The sequence below is a fragment of the Orbicella franksi genome, chromosome 2 (assembly GCF_964199315.1).
Source record: "Orbicella franksi chromosome 2, jaOrbFran1.1, whole genome shotgun sequence".
In the NCBI taxonomy this organism is placed as follows: domain Eukaryota; kingdom Metazoa; phylum Cnidaria; class Anthozoa; order Scleractinia; family Merulinidae; genus Orbicella; species Orbicella franksi.
The window spans coordinates 26,555,184-26,574,818 of record NC_138146.1 but is presented as its reverse complement, the minus strand read 5'-3'; the positions used below and the strand labels follow the sequence as shown (position 1 = coordinate 26,574,818).

The 19,635-nt window shown below is 39.8% G+C and overlaps 1 pseudogene across 1 annotated transcript; it reads right to left on the bottom strand.

Annotated features, from left to right (window-relative positions):
• Positions 1–512: 512 nt before the first annotated feature.
• On the bottom strand, positions 513–18,839 carry LOC145478973 (uncharacterized; annotated as a pseudogene). The gene is made up of 18 exons (XR_014048351.1): positions 17,865–18,839; positions 17,430–17,548; positions 16,607–16,801; positions 15,645–15,840; positions 14,931–15,253; positions 13,914–14,139; positions 13,587–13,610; positions 12,696–13,053; positions 11,411–11,770; positions 11,231–11,266; positions 10,447–10,639; positions 9,554–9,721; positions 9,268–9,346; positions 8,627–8,760; positions 3,262–3,408; positions 2,609–2,777; positions 2,162–2,355; positions 513–1,461 (listed from the first exon to the last, which is right to left on the bottom strand). The product of XR_014048351.1 is annotated as an uncharacterized LOC145478973 (transcript).
• Positions 18,840–19,635: the final 796 nt, after the last annotated feature.

The following is a 19,635-nucleotide window of genomic DNA, read 5'->3' as shown; positions in this document are numbered from 1 at the left end:
AATAATTGCGAGACTATGGTATTCTCTAAAGCTCGTCTAGTGGGACCACTGCCTGCCAATTACATTGGCAATTATATCATAGAATACAGATCAGGCTTCTCGGTGTCACCTTGGATCAAAATTTGAACTGGATACCTCACCTCCAAGAACATATTAAAAGTTTTGCAAATAAACTAAATCTTTTGAAGAACTCCAGGTTTTTGCACAAACATGTATGCGACCCTCTCTAACGTACACGTACGGGGTAGAGTTAATCAGCAAGTTTTATGAAGTTATTCAAAGCATTAGAAAGACAACGCTACCTTGCTCCAGGACTATTTTCGGTTTAACATCGGACATGCCCTTGGCAGAGGTTTTAGCCACAGCCAAGTGAAAACCCTTATCACATCTATATAAAACTCTAAATTAAACTCCTCTATAAACGATACATGTGCTCTGGTTAAACAACCGAAAACCTGAAACTGTAGATCTGCTTCGAGAATGAAGCATGGACTCGTAACACCGAGTTCTGTTTCAGAATACATGCAGAATTCTATTGCTTACGGGGGAAACACCCTCTAGAATACATTAGGACGTTCAAATGGATCGGTCTTTGAATGCACAGATATCAGGTCTTTTGTGAAAAACGTAGAAAAGTGTTACACTTCTAACGACTTTAATTTTAACGTGTTAGCTCTGCAAACTACAAATTACAGACTAAGGAATTTTAAATATTTTCAACCACGACAAGTGCTTTAAGACTTTTTAGTTTATGTGGATCTCTTCTTTATTGTAGCTTATAATATTGAACCTTTGCAATCATTTGTTTTATTTTGTTGGTAAACGACCTCACAAGCCGTAAGCTTTGACGTGTAATCGTGTTTAAGTTGTATGTATGTATGCGTATGGTAAGTTAATTTAACTTAAACAGTTACTGAAAATATGTGCTAACACCTGCTTAATTATTAACTTAAAGGGGTAAACGAAGTTCCCCTGCTGAATTATGCGTAGAGAGCCTGGATTAGCTAAACTAGGGTCCATGATACATCAAAATCGAATTTTACCATGAGTCATAAATTCATAAATAGGTCGAGTGTCTCTCCTAATTATGCCAAAATTATCTACCTCTGTACAAAATGCCGACTAACAGCCTTACTGTGTGCTCTTTCCGTCCGTTAGGATGTTAAGAATCTCAGACAAAGTACTGTTCATGCCTTCTATCTTCTCATTTTGAATTTCGATGGTATTTTCAATGCTCTTGATATTTTCCTTCTGTAAATTGACATCATCTGTTATCTTCTCAATTTTTTCTTGCATGTACTGCAGCAGGACATCACTTGTCACTTTCATTTCCTCCACTGAATCAAATGTTTGGTACAGAATCATGGTCTGCTCAGTTTCGTTGAACATTGAACCAAATCCATCCTCATAGTTGCCTGAAGATCGTTGATCATTTGAGTCCTTCCGCTCACCTGGACACATCTTGAAGAAAAGTATTGACGTGTAATTTTAGGGCTTGCAACTTTTAGTTCTAGATAACTTGAGTTAATGCGCATTTGAAAAAAAACCCATATGGAATTTGCGCACTACAAATTTTTCATTGTCAATAAATATTTACATGTAAGGAAAGAAGAAAGGGAAGCAAGATTGGTAGTTAGATAGTTTTTCAGTCGGTCCGTTAGTCAGTGAGTCAGTCAGTCTGTCAGTCTGTCAGTCTGTCAGTCTGTCAGTCAGTCTGTCAGTCTGTCAGTCTGTCAGTCAGGCTGTCAGTCAGTCAGTCAGTTGGTCAGTCAGTTAGTCAGTCAGTCGGTCAGTCGGTCAGTCAGTCGGTCAGTCAGTCATGCATGGTCAGGCAACTAGTAAGTCAGTCAGTCCGTCCAAGAAAAGTATTGACGTGTTATTTAACAAGCATTTAAGAAAATAAGGAATGGAAGCTAGGTTGTCAAGTAGTAGGGTAGGTAGGTTGGTTGGTAGGTATTTAGATCAATTTTTTTGCTCAAACTCCATAACTTTTATAAGTGTATAAGGTATGTAATTACTTTGCCTGTAAGCGCCTTTGAACAATAGACCTGGCATAGTATTACGCATGCGGCTGTCTTTTTATGAATAGCTCACTTGAAACCATAAAAAAGGTTACAAATGTTGGTTTTAAAAAAAAAGCAAAAATTTGATTTCTACAAACCTTTGCTAGCACTCGAATCCCTTTATGCTTCATTCCGACAAAAGGAAAAATGTCTGACTTTTCGGATCCTAACTTCAATGAAATCTGAGCAACCACTTCACCATTTAGAGAGAAAAAAATTGGAATTTTTCCCTCGTTTACTTCATCAAAACCGGCTCTGCAGCCAATCAAATCACCACGATACACCACAGGACCTAAAAGAGAAGGAGTTGACAGATTTATTTTACAGTAAATCAGGCGTCTTTGATCCCCTTTATCACAAAGCTTTTAGTGTGTGATGAAAAAAAAAAGAAAACATTTTGTCACTCGATTTTGTAAATAATTCCCGGCGTCAATAATCTTAGACGTGTTCCTGGGCCGAAGAAGACCAGTCCTCTTTGATTTAAGATGCACAGCTTTAATAATTTTACTTTGTCATACAATTACATGAAACCTATAAAAGATTACCTTCTATGAAATTTTGTTTCCCAGAGGCATCGAAGTAAACAACACGACCGTTGGACGCATGGTAACCAACAGTATGGCGTACTTCCCCAGCGGCTTTGTGAACGTCATGTTTTGCTCGAACGACACCAACAACTAAATCTCTGTTCATACCACCCTCTTGAACTATAACCTATAACAATACATATGATTAGAAAATAACCTAAAGAAAATGCGCGCGCTGATTGGTTAAAAATCACGTTTCTATAACTCGATGAAAAGACGAGCTGTTGACGTTAAGAATTTACAAATTGATGATCAAAGTAAACAAGTTGTTTTCTTTTTTGTTGTCACATAATTTTCTAAAAGAAATAGAGAACATGTTCTCCGTGTTTCAATCGAGTTATAGAAATACTCGCGAAAGCCTGGGAGAACTCGTAAAAGCTGTGGAAACACTCGCCTGTCAACTCGTGCTCCACAGCATTTCTAGTTCTCCCAAACTACCACTCGTGTTTCTATTTAACAACTCGAAGAAACACGGAACATGTTTTTTATTTCTTAACTAAAATTTGTCTCATTGCGATAATGATAGCACTGATTGTCGTATATTGGTTCAGGCAAAAGTTCCTGACTATAAATGTCCATTGCCAAGGTAGCTGGTGTTGTTATCGACTTACCTCAAATCTAGGCGAATCTTGCGAGAATGGTTGTATGTATCTGGCTCCATGGAATTCCTTTCGCGAAATTTTGCAACTGCTGCAAAGAGCAGGTCCGATGTACGTTAACATATAATCTTCAATGTGAATTCCCTGGCTCTTCCATGCCTAATAAATCGATTAAACGAATCAGTGACTGACTGGCTTTGAAGTTTAGAAGACAACAAGCAACATAAATGAGGGTGGCAAAGGTGGGGTACCAAGCACGCGTCACGCTGAATTTTTCTATTAAATCACGCATCACGGATCGCCATCATCGCTAATTTTACTTTCTCGACCCTAAAAGCGTCGTTAAAAGAAGAAATTTGCCGATTCAACCACAAAAATGCATCGGCAAATATGTGACCTCTCACGCGAAAACGTTCCTTACGGTATCCGTTCGAACGACTGAACGCACGACAAGTGAACTAGCCTGCGAACAGGCTCCCAGCGGGGGTGGAAGAAAACATTCGACGAGGACGGGAAAAACAATCCAAGCGCGAAAAACAGAATTACGCGAATTGCACTCCCCCTCGTCACCATTCCGCTCTCAGTTCTCCCCGCTCGTCCTAGACCACACTTGGCTAGTTCGCACCGAACCCTTTAACCCAAACGGTAGCCTGTTCCCAGGCTAAGAGTGAACGGATAATTTGAATAGCGATAGTCAATTTACGTGTCCCAAGATATCTTAAGACCACTTGGTTCTAAATGAGTTGATAACCACTGTATATAGTGAGTAATGACTCTAGCAATGATGCAACCTGTGCAAGTGAGTGTAGCGGATTAATGAAATGTATTGCTGTGCAGGTATACGTTGGGAATTAATACGATGAAAACTGTGTAGGTATATGTGGGGGATAAATGAGATGTAGGCTGTGTAGGTATAGGTAGGGGATTAATGAAATGTAGGTTGCGTATTGCTTTGTAGGTATATGTGGGGGATTAATGAGATGTAGGCTATGTAGGTATATGTAGGGGGATTGATGAGATGTAGGCTGCGTAGGTATATATGGGGGATTAATGAGATGTAGGCTGTGTAGGTATATTTGGGGGGATTGATGAGATGTAGGCTGTGTAGGTATCTGTGGGGGATTAATGACATGTAGGCTGTGTAGGTATATATGGGGGATTAATGAGACGTAGGCCGTGTAGGCATATGTGGGCGACTAATGAGATTTAGGCTGTGTAGGTACATGTAAGGGATTAATGAGATGTAGGCTGTGTAGGTATATGTAGGGGATTAATGAGATGTAGGCTGTGTAGTTGTATGTTGGGGTTTAATGAGATGTAAGCTCAGTAGGTATATGTGGGGGATTAATAAAATGTAGGCTGTGTAGGTGTATGCTGGGGAGTAATGAGATGTAGGCTATGCAGGTGTGTGTGGGGGATTAATGAGATGTAGGATGTGTACGCATATGTAGGGGATCATTGAAATGTAGGCTGTGTAGGTATATGTGGGGGATTAATTAAATGTAGGCTGTGTAGCTATAGCTGGGGGATTAATGAGAAGTGGGCTGTGTAGGTATATGTAGGGGATTATTGAAATGTAGGCTGTGTAGGCATATGTGGGGCATTAATAAAATGTAGGCTGTGTAGGTATATGCTGGGGAGTAATGAGAAGTGGGCTGTGTAGGTATATGTAGGGGATTATTGAAATGTAGGCTGTGTAGGCATATGTGGGGCATTAATAAAATGTAGGCTGTGTAGGTATATGCTGGGGAGTAATGAGATGTAGGCTATGTAGGTGTGTGTGGGGGATTAATGAGATGTAGGATGTGTACGCATATGTAGGGGATCATTGAAATGTAGGCTGTGTAGGTATATGTGGGGGATTAATTAAATGTAGGCTGTGTAGCTATAGCTGGGGGATTAATGAGAAGTGGGCTGTGTAGGTATATGAAGGAGATTAACGAGAAGTTGGCTGTGTGGGTATATGTAGGGAATATTTGGGGGATATTTAGGGGGATAGTTGAGGAAGAATACTTGATTATATATCCATGAGGTATTGTTTAAGAGAGATTAAGAGAGAGGTGTACATTGCGGTGGAATTAACTAGCCGCCCAACCATCCGGGTGGTGTCGCACTTATAAAGCGAAAGAACAAAAGGCTTGGCTATGAGCCAATCAGAAAGCACTGACGTCATAGCCAAAATGTGCAAACGAGTTTCTAACACCGGCTGGATTTGATTATTCAAAATGGCGGACATGAAGGTTTAAGGTTATAGTATGCTAATTTCCCAAACATTCTTTGTATGCACGCTTATGTTCTGTAACGGTTTTGTAATTTATGCTGTACAGATAGTGATATATTAAAATACGCGTTCACCTTGTGTATCTTGAGTTACAGTAGCCAGATTAAGTCTTGATTGATGACGATCGTTTAAGGTTCTCTCTGCAATCTAATATTACATGTTGCAGCGAAAGGGCACTTCAAATTCGTCGACAACGTCCACCGTCTACGAATGCCTACGAGCGAAAAAACAACTTCCGATGCCTCGCCCGGCGCCGCCTAAAGCATCACAATTTTCAATGTTATTCCACCAGATATCATTGTCTCCGCAACATTTAGATTTGAGGTCAATTAAGTAGCGAGATCCCCGAAAACTGGAAGCTATGGAAAGAGAAATACTGTAATAATTACTTGGTGTGGAGCGGGAAAGCTCCGAGTATCAACTCGCCATGTTCAAGAAGTTATTGATGACGATGGCCTTTAAGTGTTCAAAGCCTTAAGCTATACTGAAGAAGAAGATGCAAACGATTGCCGTGTGGTAATGGGGAAGATGAAAAGGTATTGCATCAGCGAAGTAACGTAACGAGATTGTTTCAGCAGGAGGGAAAAACTTCCTATCGAAAAGCTCGACAACTTAATCGCTGAATTAAAAGAACATTGGCAAAGAGCTGCAATTAATCTGATTTTTTACAATTCAGTTTACACGATACTCTCATCTGCGTTCGACCGGTCTTGGGATAAAACATGAGCACAGCACAAAGCAGCCACTTAGGATGACAGACCCCGGTCGTTAAACAAGTGTATCGACCGTGACCTTCCAGCATCCGAGATGCAAATATAGGGATCTTAACCATGACGACGGCGACGCCGAGGACAACGCTTGTAAAATTGAATTTGTCCAGGATGCCTATGGCTCTAAAACCTCATTCAGGCTAAATATGTAATGACAACGTTCAATTGTAAATGGAAATAAGGAAAATTAGCAGTTCGACTCATCGTTCGCGGTCATTTTGTGGACGGCTATGAAAGGTACAAAGGTTTACTGAACACACTTGTACAGCCTTTGTTTTGCTCATTAAACCTTTTTTCGATGGTGCTCATTGACGTCGTGGTTTCCTCCAGACTTTGTCCTCACTACGCCGGAGGAATTTAAAAATTTCTACGGAAGAGGCTTACGGTCAAGAGTAATCCGTCACGAAAACGGAGCTTTTCGAAAACGTTCTTCAAACCGGAGGAATTTGAAAACGCCGGCTTTGAGTTTTCGTGTTTACGGAAAACATTTTAAAACGGACCTTTTCGAACACGATAGGATCAGGAGAACCACGTGATTTCTATGGCTGAGATTTCCTCAAACAAAAATATAAAACGACCGGTGATTGTTGCGTTTTTAAATTCCTCCGGTGTAGTGTGGACGACCGGGCCTAAACTTCCTAGGTTCCTAATGAAGTCAATAATCAGACGGCGTTCTTCAATGAGTCCAACGAGAAAAAATCGGAGGAGGTCCCGCGCAAAAGAGAAATGCACCATAAATAAACACCGTAAACAAATTAAATATTTAGGAATGGAACAATTTAAGGACCTCGATCGAGTTTAATATTCGTTATATGTTACAAGCATTATCACGAAGGCTGACCTGGTGGCTAAATTAAGTTTTAGTTTACTTACTTTTTCTGTCGGATTTATCAGAAGAAGCCTGGAACACATTTTAGAAAAACTCTTGTTATTCGTTAGTAAGAGACCATCTGTGCGGGATTCACATACCCAAAAGGAAATTCATGACATCCAGATCTAAGGTGTACAACGACAAGCCGCTCGTTTTGTTAAACAATCGGGAGCCTGTTCACAGGCTAAGTTGGCAGAAATCTTGTGTACAAATTGAGAAGACGTCTACGCCATCTTTGCCATGCTCTAATATACAGGCAATATTTTTGCAAAAGCTATAAACCTGCTAATCCTTTTTTGTGGGGCAACGTTTTTATGTCTGTAAAGGATATAACGTGGTTTTTGAATTCATTTAGGTCTTTATGACGACCTTCATTAAGTGGCACACAAACGTTTCCCTTGTGTAGTCTCTCGTTGCTTACACAGCTGTCTTCTCGAACGGTATAAAATGACACCAACCTCTAACGTGTGTTATCGTTTCAGCCCTTTTTGACGAAATACGATAGCCGGATTCGGATATGGTGTGTCTTATTCTTTTGGTCTGATGCACTGCCAAAAATGGTCGGTCGACAAAATGGACAAAAATAACACTGAAGCTCACAGTCCTCGTGCAAAGTTTAACTATTTTCAATTGACTTATTCCTATAATTTGTATCACAATTGTTTGGACCTATAGTGCCATGAGATCCACGAAGATCAAAGGCATCAGAGGTCAAGAAAAGGACGAAAAAGACCAGGAAATGGTGTCATGTCTGCCACGATTTAATGATCTTTTTTAAGACTATTTACTATTAACTTTGAATGAATGCTATATCCTTCTAGTTCAAAGAGCGTTAACTTATCACGGAAATCTAATTGGTAAATTACACATTACGTGCTTGTAAAATAGCAAATCACGCATCACGTTATGATGTCCTGTCCCGCGTCACGCGGCTAATTTGGTCTCAATCACGCATCACGCTGCTAATCTCTTGGGGCGATCACGCGTCACGCAAAAACACTTTGCCACCCTCATAAACCAAGATTTAGAGTTGTTTTTTCTCTGAAAATAAACTATAAGGGCATTTTTGTACGTTCGTAAACAACAATATCAGCAAAATAAGATACGTCATGTCTGAGTATACTTTTCTTGATTAAAATATCAATTTTCTCCAAAGGGGATAAGGAAACTCTCATTCATTACTCTCTGAGAGCAACGCTAGCAAAGTATGGCAAATACTTCCGTTAATAAATGTCGGTATGTACACCAAACATTAGAAAATTGATGTTAAACAACAAGTATAACGGAGTGGTTTTCAACTGAGAGTCGTAAAACCAAAACCAAACTAATTACTAGGCCAATCTCAAACCGTAGTAAAACCAAAACCAAAACCAAAACCAAAGTAATTGTCTGATTACTTTTGACTGTCAATTGAAAAGTTCCCTAATCGTGAACCCAACCTATAGTGCTACTTACTAAACGACCAACAGGGCAAAGTAACGGATCGGCATTTGTTTGTACAGGATCAATAAACACTCGTCTGACAATCTGATTGCACATTTCCCGGTTTCTGTCCGTCTCAGACAACATGCTATTGATTTTACTTTCATCTGCAAAAAAGCAAGAGTTTTCTCATAAAATTAACGTATCCAACACGAGAGACAGTGTTCCATCACGTTTCCAAACACCGATGAAAAAGTTGAGAATTTTTTTCGAACTTCGAGGTGTTCAAAAATGTTCTTTTCAATCAAACCTGAACTTAGGGAGAAAAGAGGGATGTAAAATCGTAAAAATATGTATTGATATTTCTGATACTTGATACGGATTTTAAGACTTTTTCGTAGCAAGCAGGCGAGACATGAAAATACAAACCGCGTCTACTATTTTTCAAATCATCACTGGCTTCGTCGTGGTGAAAGTTCATAAATTAATGTTACACGGCTACAAAATTAACTGACTTTTCAGCTCGACAGTAAATGCTCATCTTTTTTAACCAAGAAGGAGGGGTGAACCTTTTTAAATCTAGCTTGATTTTTATGACTCTGTCCTCTCCATTCCCGATATTAACACAGTGGAGATTTAGAGAAAGGGCAAGACTGAAAGGAAAACATCTTCACCTGATAGAGGAAATGTGAATCCATACTTCGCAAAATAAACCACCTTTAACTTTTCAATGATGTAATCTAATGCCTCAACCTGAAAACAAACAAACAAACAAACAAACAAACAAAAACGAAAACAGAATAAAAGTATATTATTTTCAGTGTGTAGTCGATTCAGTTACTACTAATGACATATAGGTACCTAACCCTCAGAGAATGACTAAACAAGTTACAGCTCGCTCCTTGTCTTCATGCCTTCATGTGCCGATATAAAGTAAATGTTTATACATATGTCATCTACCTTTCTCTCCAACAGTTCTTCGTCCTGTTCATTCACTTCTTCCGAGTCCCTACACAACGCTAATACAGGCTGAGATAGCAGGTTTAGTGGTACTGGAATCGGATGATAGTCTCTGTATGTTCGGATTGTTACAGCTTTCTTGAATGACCACTCGCTCAAAGAATTTTTCTGAGAGGAAAGAAAAGGTTTTAGAAAGGTTTTATGTCACGCTGGGTCTGTCTGTTTGGGAATCGATTTCATTACTGTTAAACTTTGTATGTACAACAGCTAGAATAACATGCAAGTTGTACATCAAATTCAATTCGCTCGACAAGTAAAAGCCGTATTTGCTTACTTGATTCCTCCCGTAGCGTAAAAAAATAAAATAAAATAAATAAAACAATAAAAATATTTACCACGCGGTTCCTCGTTCAATTAACTGATCCGTCGTTCGAAAATCTATAGCTATGAGTAACGGTATTAAGGAGACTGAAATTCTTCAATAATTTATATCTATTCAATTCATGCCGAAATTGAACAGGAAATACAGGGCGCTTTCCATGCAACCAAAATTCTGAAAATTTCAAAAAGGAAATTACCTGAGAAAGTTTCCAGAAAATCCGAAAATTGTTACATTTTCGAAAAGTGAACAATTCAACCAAAAATTCAGCAAATTCTAGGACGAAAGTCAATGGAACGGAAATTCCCTGTAAGAATTTTTCGAAAATTTCGGTTTACCTCTCAAACTTGTCCGCTTTTCCTGAAATTCCGGAAAATGTTGCTCCATTCGTCGCTGAAAATTTCCGGAAATTCAAACCCGAATTTGTCTTTGAATGAGAAGCACCCAGTTTTCCTAATCTGTAATGTTGTTTGCTTGCTCTTTTTTTTTTTAAGAAAGTCGGTAAAAGTATCACCTGTACTCGTTCATATGTGTTGGAGAGCACCGCAATCATCATATTAACAAGCAGGACGAGGGCAGCAATGATAAATACAGCGTACAAAATTTGAGCCAGGTGATCTGATGGAGTTTCCACACCAGCGTTGAAAACATCCAGTTCTGTCACTCCCAGCAGCGTCCAGCTTAGATGCTTCATGATTCCCCACCAACTAGAGCAAGAAGAAGACACGTAATTCGGGAAACATAACGTGTTGAAATGGTATAATCAGTATGAAAAATTAAATATATACAATAACTCAAAGACAGACGGCCATACAAAATTCACAAAAATAGCGTACGAAAGTCCATAGGAAAAAAAAACACATTTTAGAATATAGGTAGCTATTTTCAAAGTAAATAACATTTCATCCAGTTTAGACAAAGGCACTCATGACCGTGACGGCTTTTGGATGTCTGATCTTATTTAGCATAGATTTTTGCGATCTTATTTCTCCGTTTCCTCCTTAGTTTTAGTATCGATTGAGAAGATTTATCGAACGCTCAAGACAGTGGTTGACAACATTTCCAAACATCTCGAAGTTCGTCAAAAGTACTCCGCTACGCGTCGTATTTTCAACTCTTTTCTCGTTGTTTGGAAATGTGGTCAAACAGTCTTTCGTGTTTGATATATTACTTCTTGAAATTTTAATTTTGGAAGATCTCTTAAATATTATTTTCAAATATATAGCGCAATAAACTGCTTGGTCGAAGGATATTTCTCTTATTATCTTTTATTTCTTATATCTGTTGTAAAAACTTACCAGGACAATCCAGAACTGTTACAATCTGTATTATCCCTACAAGGCCAAAACAAAGTTAACTAGTATTGACTGAAACGAAAAACACAGTAAAGCCCAATTCGAGGAACTTTGCTAATAACAAACAACGCCCAACACCGTAATTCCTGATTTAGAACCGCAATATGTTAAAAGACTACTGACCTTTTATCACGCAGCAATCTCTCCTCACTTGAGATAAACGAGCCTTCAGCAACATAGATTTTGGTCATTGCCAGAGAAAATGCAAGTATTCCTACAAGGAACTGGAAGAAGATTATGGCCACGTCTTCAATAATGCTCATTAGAGCAATATGCGTCGTGCCCGTCACCGAGCTCGCTTCCATCATATGGCCAAAGACCCGTAGTGTCAGAATCATGGTGTTCAGGCCATAACAGTAGCCAGCGATAACCAATGCTCGACTGCCAGTTGTGGAAGTGGACACACCCCAAGTCACCACGCGCAACATGAACGTGACTACATAAATGACGAGCATGATGAAGTCCAACACGTTCCAACGATCACTGAAAGAATAACATTGACTCTAGTATTGTAAATCATAAGCACGTAGATTCATCGTTGTTTAGAGAGCAGAAATAAGGAACTAAGGTAAGATGCAAGAAAAAAACAAGATTGACCTAAAGTTTTAGTTAATCAGTTTAAAGGAGCTCAGTCACGGTTTGCCCATATTGAAAAGCTTAGCCTCAATTTTTCAAATTCGTCGTTTGTAATCCGTGTCAATCTTCTCCATCCTTAGCCATCCTTGTTCCTTTATGGTTTATCATTATCTCTTTGGTGTTTTTCTATCTTATTAAACTGTTATTTTCAGGTTTTCTACCATTTAAAGGTAATTTTGTATGTGGCCAAAAAACTCAAAATACCGAGACCGAGCCCCTTTAACGTTTACCTTAAGAAAAAAAATATTCAACCGTATTACAGCTATAACCATAATTAATTGCAGCCCTTTTTTAAGAATGAACATCGTCCTTTGGGTGATAAAATATCCAATAAAAATGAAATAGCTCCGATGGAAGTAGTTTATAGTAATAAACGAAATCTTCATGATTGGGGGAATGTCCATGAAAGAAATGATGACTGAGGTTATGTCGTGTGTCCTCTTCCTAGGTATTAAGGGTGTTTATGATAACTTTAAACGAAATAAAAAATGACTGAAGCAAGTGCCTTGGTTTGCTTGCTACTTGCTGCCGTCCTGCTTTTACAGGATATCACAGTTGACGGTGAATGGTAGTCGAGTGAAGACAAATGAATAAATACATCATTCACGTTTATTGATGTTATTCCTGTTGTTGTTACCCGATCTAACCACGCTGTGTGGGATCAGAGCTCAGTTTGGCTGGTAAGGCGTCAGTTACAAGCTGTTACACTATAAATACCCGTTGCTATCAAATTTGTCAAAATTTTTTTTAAGAGTAAGCTAAACTAACTTACATGAAGTATTTTCCCATCGTGCTGAAAACCAATCGCGAGTGGTAATCCTCCACTTCAATAGGCAAATCCAGGTTGTCATCATGGCTACTCCCAGATTGCTGATAAACATATTGTCCATGTTTTCTAGAAAGACTTTTACGCTTTTCGAGTCTCTTCGATGTCTTTCTGTTGTTATATTGTTTGAACTCCGAGAGGAAGCGCCCAACGAAAAAAACGGCGATCACCCATTCCACAGCTGAGAAAGGAACAACTGATGGCGAGAGGCAGATTGCGATGTGAAGACCTAGGAGAGACAGGTAGCTAAGCGTGTCTCTAAAAAATATGAAGTATGGTGTGGTGAAGTACTCCAGGTAGCGATCTGCGGTAGAAGATAAGGTTAAAACGTAAAAATTTCATGTATTTCAAACGTCATAAACATAGTTATTTGATAGTGTATCGTTACAGTCCCTTTAATATCAAGAGTTAGGCTGGCAGCCAAATACACTCTAGCTTAGCAGTGTTGGTGCTTTTAAGTTCCGGCTTGTGTATCAGAATTTCTACGTCCCTGGATGGGCTTCCTGTTTAATGCATTTTAACATGCACCGCTCGAAGTGAAGTCCAACGGACTAACCGCGGTTAGGCCACCTCGCACAACTCCTGGTATGTAGGCTATACAAGTACGTACGCATATGGTATGAAACCCTGTACTTAGTGATATTCTCTCTCCACATTGAAACAGAGACTGACTATAGCGGAGCTCTGTGTTAACAAATGGAAAATTTTCAGTGCGCAATACGGCTAGACACCAACAATGCTTATTTGACCACACTGGTATCAAAATGGGCAATGCTTCAAGATCCTTAGAAAGCAAAGTAGGATAAAGAACTGGCATGTTCAAAGGCATAATCTTACCATAAAGATCCTCTTCGTAAACCTCTGAAAACCAAAAAATTAAAAGACGGATTTTAACATAACGGACACTAAATAGAAATATGGCCCAGTTACTTTAGAAGAAGAAGCACACTTACACATTGAAAGCCATTTCAACATATACATATAAAGTTTAATCAAATTGCATAAAAGATGAAACAGGTTGTTTACTATTGACAACTATTGACTGTTGTGCTCATTAATGATTTTATTTGCAAACAAAGTTTGATACTCCAGTAAACATTACCCACGACACCTTTGGCATTAAGAATCTAATTTCTCCGCATCATTACCATTCGAAAAGCTCACCTCTTAACAGCTTATTGCCAAGTTTTGCCCGATCTTCCAATGGACAACGGATGACTTTGTTTCCTGATGAAATAAGCTCGAGGTCCTCCACAAGGGGACGTTCTCCAACAGCAACGGGCACAATTTTTACTCCAACAGACTCGGTTAGATGTTTTGTCTTGAGCAGTAATCTTCCTTTTTGAGGACCGAACGATCCAGTTGTGTCATTTGTGAAGAGAATGATAATCTATATAAAAGGATGAAACCCATTTGTCAGGTATTATGAAGCTAACCACTGGCTGGTTAGCTCAGTTGTGATAGAGCAACAGACTGCTGTGCGGGAGGTCGAGGATTCGAACCCCAGACCGTACCAACACTCAGGGTCTTAAAAAAACTGAGAAGAATGTGCCACCTTTGTAAGTACATCTACAAATGGTTAGACGTTCAAGTCTTTTAGGACAAGGACTATAAATCGTGGGCCCCGTCCCCTGCATCTTCAGTGTTAAATGGTTAGCAAGGGACGTTTAAAGAACCCACACACTTATCGCAAGGAGTAGGGCGCGTAATTCCTGGTGTTGTGGTTGTAGACACACAGACATAGCCGTGGACATGGACATGGAGATGGACATGGACATGGTTAGCAAGGGACGATTAAAGAACCCGGGCACGTAGTTCCCGGTGTTGTGGTTGTAGACATACAGATATTGTATATTTTAATTTGATAAAATGCCGTATTTCAATAAAGGGTTCCATCCATCCATGTCCTTGTCCATATCCATATCTACGGCTGTCTGTATGTCTATGCCTCTGTGTCTGTTTATGTCTACTAATCCAGTACAAATCTTAGGGAGGTGTGTTTTATTGAAGAAAAACTCTCGATCGTTCCAAAGAAAAAAGCTACGACAATAAAGAATCCTGGTTAATTTCTTGTAAACTCATAACGGCTTCGCGTTCCACGGTAGCACCAGAGATTTTCATTGCAACTTTGCAAGTTGCATTGCTTCACAACTTGGGTAATAAATAGTACGCAAAATTTACCTTCTTTGAAGTTATCCTTATAGCCTGGGTCTTGAAGGCCTCCACTGCTTGGTTAAAGTCATCGTGCAGGGCTGGGCAACAGTTCACCGGTGGATTTAAGGCATCAAGCCTTTTAAAAAGCAGGTCTTTGTCATCTTTGAAGAACGAATTGACGTCGAACCTTACGTGTTGAAAGGCTTTTCCCTTCTTGAAGCTTATCAGGCAGTAGTTGGCAGATTTGACGCCAATCCGCTCTATCATGTATTTGATGCAGCCTATCATCTTCTTGAAGTCCTCTTTTCCTTTCTTCCCGATGGCATTAAGAATGAAGCAAAGTTCCAGATCTACAGAAGTGAGAAGGATTTGATGACGCAGTGTTGACGTAGAAATGTCTACACGCTTCTTTTTTTCCATATATGCTCATGTACAAGGCTTACCATCATAATGCTAAACATGCAGTTCTATTATTTGTAGAATACTATATCTCACAGCTTATATAGGCGTATATTTAGCTGATAATGAGAGGTGACTGGATGATGTTCAAAGGTAGTCATGGACATTGAAGAGCTTGCCCTTTGAGGATAGCCATGTCAGAAAATCTAAGGTCTCAGAGATAAAGAGACGAAATAAATAGCTCGACCTGGCGGATTGGGTTTAAATTCTGGTCTAGCTCTGATCACGGAGTTGCATGGCCAGATCAAACCGTGGCCGAAACTACGTGGGTCTATTACAAACCTTTAGACTTTCTTCTCCATGCATTGATCGAATGAATAACAAACAAAAATGCGAACAGCAACGGGAAGAGAATGATATCCAGTAAGCTATAAAGCCTCAGTAATGTCCATTTCCATCTGTATTTTGATCTCAAGCCAGCAAATCGTCCTCTCCAAACTTTTTCAAGCAAGTTATAAACAACTGGGTGGGACAGAAACTTGAGGAGATAAAAAAAGCAAAACAAGCATGGCATTAAAAACGATCCTGTAAACAAATCAATTGAATATCATTCAAACAAGAAAATTAAAACGTAGTCCGTTCACATCAAGCCCTAGGTATACTGGGCAACTCAGGAGTTCCATCCAAATGTCTCTTTTTGGAAAGTGCGGCCAAAAAAAGTGTCTAATGTTTGTGGTCACCTCTCAGCACGCTCACACATAAACGTATTGATTGTACAAACTGAAATGTAGCCAACTGTCAGAAGTTTACAATTTCTGGTACCACTAAGAAAGTGAACGTCGAGAGCGGGGGTTGATATTTTGGACAGTCTCTTTACATCTTACTTCTACCCTAAATAAATTTTGCTCAGCGTGACGTTTAACAAATTTTGCCCGGCTAAGCGTCTGCGACATTGAAGAACACAGCATATAAACCCAAAGCCACCTTGTTGAACTGAAAGAATTTAAATAATTGAAAAGATAGTATAGGAATATGACCACTGCTGTCCGTTTGCGTCTCGTCGTAAAACAGTCAGTCCCAAAGATGACACTTCTAAAGCAATGGAGACATTCGGAAAACGATCGCGTAACCTTTACTAAGTAATCCGAATTGAAACGGTAATGGTGGGCGGCATACAACAGGAATCTTTCTTACGGCGAAACTTTGTTGTAAATTCTTACAAGAAAAGTTTCATCCGAATTTCCTAATTCTCATCTAGTTCGCAAAGCAAGGGATTTTGATACAAAATTTGGCTTAACAGTTACCTTTCCTTGATTATATTCAATGGCTTTGTCAATGATCAAGTCCAGCGAATCACCAAAAGCTTCCCTGTCTTTTGTATCCGACTTGAGAGGATCTATGAGACAAGTCGTAAATTCCTCTACAGAATTTGCCAATTTTTCTAGTTCTTCCACATCTGGCCTGTCCTTGTGAGCTTGGTATTTCAAATAGCCACTAACCTTCAGTTACAGAATCACACAAAATTATAAATGACTAAAGAGGCATTTACTACTTACGGTGCAGTTAAGGTGAGGTATGGTGTGGTGCAATGCGCTGCGCTGCGGTGCCGGGTGAAGTGTGGTGTGGTACGGAGCGGTGCTGTGTGGTATAGTGTGGTGCAGTACAGTTTCGAGTGAGGTGTGATACTCTGACTTGCCGTGCGGTGCGGTACAGTGTGGTGTCGGGTGAAGTGTCCTGTGTTACGGTGCGGTACGGTATAGCGTGGTGCAGGGCGGTGCCAAGTCAGGTGTGATGCAGTTCCGTGCGGTGTGGTGTGGTGCGGCGAGGTACAGTGCGGCGTGGGGTGAAGTGTGGTGTGTTACGGTGCAGTGCGGTATAGTGTGGTGCAGAACGGTGCCGAGTGAGGCGTGATGCGATGCCGTGTGGTGTGGTGTGGTGCTTTGTGGTGTGGTGTGGTGTGGTGAGGTGAGAAGCGGTGCATGCAACATTGCGGTTCCGGTGTAGTCTAAATCATCTCACTGTACAATTTTGACACATCTCTTACCACTTATTGTTTCAAACACACATCATTACAGTTTCCACATAGAAATATGTAGCTCACATAAGCACAATATAATACCCACATACCTCAAATGCCTTCAGAAGAGTATTTGTGCTGCACGCTCCAAGCGTTTTCGGTGTGATGGCTTCTGCTATGTCGTCAAAGTCATCAGACGCCAATTTCTTGTTCAAATTCTTCTCAAAGTCTAGCAATCATTTATAAACAACGAGACTTAAGAAATGACAAGTCTGTAACTTCCGAACTATATTACACTCCATTGTGTGCGATCAGGAGTTTTTTTTTTCTGATCGTAGGTAAGACTCATCTTTGCATATTTAACAGTCTAGCTTAGAATCTGTCATCGAGGTAGCTATCACCTTCTTTGATTGAACGAGGCCTGTAGCCCCCGTGCAGTTGTCTACTATTTCCTTCTGAGCATCGTAACTGACGAGATAACAAACAGATCGGATGCAGCGCTTCCGGAAGACATTCATAGTAAATTGAGTTCCTAATATACTCACCCGATAATGATTGCATCTTTCTTGTCCACTGTGGCTTCCTGAGGGAAAGCAATGTCAACTTAAAAAAAGTGCTGTAGAATGCATTCAATAGACCATATTCGTATTCTCGGTATAGGACTGGAACTAGCTTGCAACTAAGTCTGGCGCTAATGCGCGGAATCTTTTCAAATGTAAATGACATAGTCTCTTGTTGTGATATTCCCTGGCATGAGCCTCCATTGCAAGCTAGTTCCAGTCCAATACCGAGAATACGAATATGGCCTATTGGATGACCACTCAGTATAAATTTACTCCCAAAACTAATCTGTCAATCTTTCAGACATTGAAAATAACGGCACAATATCACAATAGCTAATGAAAGAGAGGCAGACTGTTTTTTTTTCTCTTTTTTCGAGAACTGACCGAAGATCCGGAATTAATGCCTGGTGTTGCGCAAACAGTCTGCTCATCAATCTCGACTAGACCAAACTACTCCCGGTGTTTGGCACGCGTCAGATGCTCAGCGGAGTCCCGGATGACTTCAGCCTGTGCGGCACTTCTCGGAAAACAGTCGCATTCCAGTTACGTCTGCTGAAGATTTAGGCGCCAGAGTTGATGTACCGTAAGTTTAATCTTTGACGAACACGTGACTAAAGTTGTTGTTGTTGTTTTTTTCATGTACAAAGGAAAGTCAAGCTGGACTGGTGCGAGTTTCTTTGTTTTTGGATGACCCACTGTGCAACTCGCGTCCTAGCATGGCTAATTTTGCACCATGTGACCAGGTCGTACAAAGGGTCTATTAGATACTGAAAAGCCCTCAAAGCAAGTTACAACTGCAAACATCGGAAAAAAAAGAAAGAAAGCTTGCAGCTGTAAATGTAAACAAAAAATTACTGATTTAAAAGACCCGTAACATGGCAATATAATAAACCTGTTATCCAAAGTAAAATGTGACGAAATAAAGCAAACATACGTGTTTTACTGGCGAGCTATGAATAATAACACTTACGGTGCGAGCCGTAAGTCAAAATGAGTGATATTATGTCATGTTTCGCAGAGTAGTCTACTTTAATGATTAAAGTAAGAATGAGTGAATGAGTGAGTGAGTGAGCGAGTAATAGCAATATGGTAATAGTATTCTTCATTGCGCCTTACTCTCCAAAGGAAGGTATTGGTCTTGATCAAATCCATTTTGAAATCACTGGTTATACTCGCAATCTGATTGGCTCTCAGCGGTGCGATTTATTCACGAATCGCACTATTTTTTGCTCTAAATCACATGTTTTTCTCAGCCAATGAGACTGGGACAGTGAAACAAAGCAACCAATCAGATTTCAAGGTTACTTTAAAGTTACCAATAAAATTTCAGGAAAATGGAAGGGAAAAAGCCATTGTGTGGCGAATTTTGCAACGATTATTGCCAAAACTTTGTTGTTATTGTTGTTTTTTTTTTCCAAAGCTATTGACGAATTTTAGTTAATTACAGTTTCTGAAAGGCGACTATGAGCTCCTTCAGGCTGCAGACCTCTTTTAATTGAAGTTTCAAACTTTCAGTGTCCATTTTGACGAAATGAATTTCAATTACCATTATAAATAAAACAAAGGTTTGAACATGAGAGAGTGAGTGATTGAGTGAGTGAGTGAGTGAGTGTGTGAGTAAGTGCTGTGAACGCCATGCCATTTCATTGACCGAGCTCTTGAAACGGGAAAATAATCATCCAAACAGGAAACAAAAAAGAACTGATATCGTTAATTCCGGAAAATGACGTTGTCGGGAAGTCGAGGCAACAAG